At 33.6% G+C, this 4,435-nt stretch overlaps 1 pseudogene; it reads left to right on the top strand.

Moving 5' to 3' along the window:
* The first annotated feature begins 1,728 nt into the window (after nt 1–1,728).
* On the top strand, nt 1,729–2,112 carry LOC111536556 (annotated as a pseudogene).
* Nucleotides 2,113–4,435: the final 2,323 nt, after the last annotated feature.

The following is a 4,435-nucleotide window of genomic DNA, read 5'->3' as shown; positions in this document are numbered from 1 at the left end:
AGGAAATAAGGGAGGGAGGGACAGAAAGAGAAAAAGAGAAAGCACTCTGGTGTCCATTCCTATAAGGACTCTAATTCTACCAGATTACATATCAAATAAGAAACACTAGACAGTAACTCAAAGGCATAAAAAAAAAAAAAAAAAGTTCTCCAGTAAAGGTAAATACATAGAAAAATATAACAATAAGTATTGTGTAATTATTTGTAACTCCACTTTTTATTCCTCTACACAATTTTAAAGATAAAAGTACAAAAATGATTATATATCTATGTTAATGGGTACCCAGTGTACAAAGATGTAATTTGCGACATCAGTAACATAAACATTGATTTAACATAAATATAATGAATCGATACCAAAAAAAAAAAAAAACCCAAAGGATTAGAGTTCTCAAATGCATTTGAAGTAGTTTATATCAATTTAAAATGGGCCATTATAACTATAACATGTTATATGTAATCCTTATGGTAACCACAAAAAATATATATAGTTTTTTTTTTTTTTTTTTTTTTTTTTTTTTTTTTTTTTTTTTTTTTTTTTTGAGACGTAATCTCACTCTGTCGCCCAGGCTGGAGTGCAGTGGCGCCATCTCGGCTCACTGTAAGCTCCGCCTCCCGGGTTCCCGCCATTCTCCTGCCTCAGCCTCCCAAGTAGCTGGGGCCACAGGCGCCTGTTACCACGCCCGGCTAATTTTTTTTTTTTTTTGTATTTTTAGTAGAGACGGGGTTTCAGCGTGCCCAACCAGGATGATCTCCATCTCCTGACCTCATGATCTGCCCGCCTCGGCCTCCCAAAGTGCTGGGATTACAGGCGTGAGACACCACACCCGGCCCAATATAGAATATTTTTTAAGTAAGAAGGTAATCATAATGTGTCATTACAAAAAATCGAACATAAAGGCAGTAATGGAAAAAAATGAGGGAGAAATAAATATAAGGCATACAGAAAACAACAAAATGGCAGAAGTACTTTCCTATCAATAATTACTTTATATATAAATGGACTAAACTCCCCAAATAAAAAAAAAGATAAACCGAAAGGATAAAAACAAAACAAAAAGATTGAACTATATGCTGTCTACAAGAAGCTCGCTTTATATATAATCACACTCACAGTTTGAAAATAACAGGATGGAAAAAGATATTCTATGAAAATACTAACCAAATGAGAGGAGAGGTGGCTACAGTAATATCCGACAAAACGGGATTTACATTAAAAGCTGTAACAAGAGACAAAGAAAGACATAACATAATGACAAAAGAGTTCGCTAAAAAGATTTAATAATTAGAAACATGTATGCACCAAAAATTTAACCGTAAATACATGAAGCAACCATTGACAGAATTAGAATGAGAAGTAGACAGTTCTATAATAATACGAGACCTCAATACACCACTTTCAATAATGAATAGAACAACCAAACAGAAGTTTAATAAGAAAAGAGAGAGAGGAGCTGGGGAAGGAGGGTGACCCGGGAGGTTCGTCGCAGACAACGCGGCAGCGATGTCCGCGAGCCAGGCCAGTGCCGCGGCGGCAGCGGCGGGGCCTCGCGCGTGGCAGGGCGGCCTGGGCTTCGGCCTCCCTTCGGTTTCCTGGAAGCCGTCCCGCCGCCAGTGCGGGAGCAGCAGCAGAGGCGGAGGTTCCAGCGCGTCTCTCTCCTCCTCCCTCAGCCTGAGCCAGGGTAGGCCAGGCGGCCCGGGTGTCTGGAGGGGGATCCGCTGCCCGAGAATGGGAATTCTCTTCACCAGAATATGGAGACTGTTCAATCAGGAGCACAAAGTTCTCATTGTTGGGCTGAGTAATTCAGAGAAAACTACCATCCTTTACCAGTTTTAGTAATAGTTTCTGTGGACAGTACAAAGAGAGGATTTCTGTAACTAGAGAAGAACTCTATAAAATGTTAGCACATGAGGGCCTAAGAAAAGCTGGATTGCTGACTTTTGCTAATAAACAAGATGTTAAAGAATGCAAGACTGTAGGAGAAATCTCTCAGTTTTTGAAGCTAACTTCTATTAAAGATCACCATGGCATATCCAGGCATGCTGTGCTCTAACTAGCGAGGGATTGTGGCAAGGACTTGAATAGATGATGTCACGACTTAAGATTAGATGATCTCTACTGACCTCTTCTCATAGACTTTGTATAAATAAAGTGCTGACTTTACCTGAAAGCTGCAAAAGTTAATGGTTTAGATATATTTATAATGAACTGATTTAAACATTTGCTATAAGAAGAAAAATTAGGACCACTTATTTGAAAACAAAAACGAAGTCTCACCTTCCAATGTGTCATTAGTTTTTTCCAAAGTAAGTAACTAAAGCTGTGATTGACATTTTTCTCATAATGAATCTTCTCAGGACGTTGTGTAGCCTGTGGTAAGTACAAAGGGCGAGGAAGACATTTTGAATTTTAAGAGCTTTGTTATCAGTAGTTGAATATTGTTTTCTTCTTGTTCCATTAAGTCAAAATACAAATCAGCACAGATATTCAGTTTCCAATATTTTAAAATGTAATGTTGCTTATGAGAACTATTTTACTTAAGGTTGTGTGTGTAATGTGTATATACCTCAAGTTCAAGTTAATGGTTTTGATTTATGTTCTAAAGAAAAACAACACAAACATTAATAATATCCTTAGTTATAAACATAATGAAATAAGTATTGACATTGGTATTAAATGCCATTTTGTACGTTCTCCCTATGTTCTCTGTATTGTACTAACCAACCTCTCAAATCATGGAGCTGCTTGTTTAAAAAAAAAAAGGGAAAGGAAAAGGCATGACATTATGTATGGATTTTTTGTTGTTGACCAAAATCACACAAATGGAAACATGTAATTCAACAGAGTGGGATAGCTATCAGATTCTTGGCTTAGTATTACTAATGGGCAGGATTGTATAATGAGCAACTGACAGATTATTCCTTTCAATGGTTCTTATGGCATCTAAATTACTGAATAAATTATTAATCCATTAATCAGTGAATCATAAACTATGACTAAAATTATCAAATGAATTCTCATCATTAATTGAAAACTGTTGTGTGAAACATATCTACCCAGAAAAGTGACATTCTATAAATACTATTAAACAACTTAGCTATACAATTTTTAAGTATTAAATTATATGTCAAGCTGTTAAAGTTAATTTCAGAGTAAAAAGAAGGCATGTTTCTGAGCAACATTGATAATTTCTTAATTTGCAAATTTCTTCTTATTTTGGTACTTGGAATATAGTGTGAGACTTTTTATTTCTAAATTCGTTGTATACTTTATTACATAAATGCATTTTTTGACAATTATAAAATGCAAGTGTTTTTGAATGATTTTAGGAATTTGGCTTAAAAATAAAATAAAACAAAACAGAATTAGAACAACACTATAGACTAGTGTCCATATATAGAATACTCCACATAACAACAGCAGAATAATTTTTTTCTGAAATAAATACAGAACATGTTAGTACACAAACTAGTCTTGATAAATTACAAAGACTGAAATCATACAACATATGACAATGGAACAAAACAATAAATCAATAGCAGATGGAAAACTGTAAAATACCCAAATATATAGAAACTAAACAATACACTGTTAAATAACCAATGAATTAATACAAATAAGAGAAATTGGAAATATCTTGAGACAAAAGACCATGAAAACATGACATATCAAAACCCATGGGATTTAGCAAAAGCAAAGCAAAACAGAAAATTAATAACTCCAAACAATTACAATAAAAGGAAAAAAGTTCTCAAATTAAAAATCTAATTCTATACCTTAAGAATGTAGAATGAAAAAAGTAACCTTAAAGTCCACAGAAGGAAATGAAAAAGATTAGAGTAGTGGTAAATAGCATAGAGAATACAAAATCAGTAAAGAAAATCAATGAAATGAAGAGCTAATTCTTCAAAAAATGAGCAGAATTTACAAATTTCTAGCAGAATTGATTAAGAAAAAAAGAGACAAGGCTCAACCAAAACAAAAAATGAAAAATAGGACACAACTACCTTTTGACAGAAATAAAAAGGATTATAAGAGTGTACTATGAACAATTGTACACCAGCGAACTAGATAATCTAAATGAAATAGATGAATTCATAGAAACATACAACATACAACATATCAAGAATCTGTTATAAAGAAATTGAAATTTTGAATAGAACTGTAATTAATAAGGACAACATCAGGAGCTAATAAATATAAAGTGAATTAACAATAAAAAATTCCCACAATGGAAAGTTAAAAACAAAATGGTTTCATTGATAAATTTTAACAAACTTTTACAAAATGTTGGAAATTCTCAAACTCTTCCAAAAAAAGTAAGAAAAGAAAAACTTTCTAACTCATTCTATTAGGCCAGCATTACCCAGATAACAAAGCCAGACAAAAACGCTAGAAGAAAAGAAAACTACAGACCTATCCCCTTATGAATATT

The sequence above is a fragment of the Piliocolobus tephrosceles genome, chromosome 12, assembly GCF_002776525.5.
Source record: "Piliocolobus tephrosceles isolate RC106 chromosome 12, ASM277652v3, whole genome shotgun sequence".
In the NCBI taxonomy this organism is placed as follows: Eukaryota; Metazoa; Chordata; class Mammalia; order Primates; family Cercopithecidae; genus Piliocolobus; species Piliocolobus tephrosceles.
This window is presented reverse-complemented; position numbering and strand designations above follow the sequence as displayed.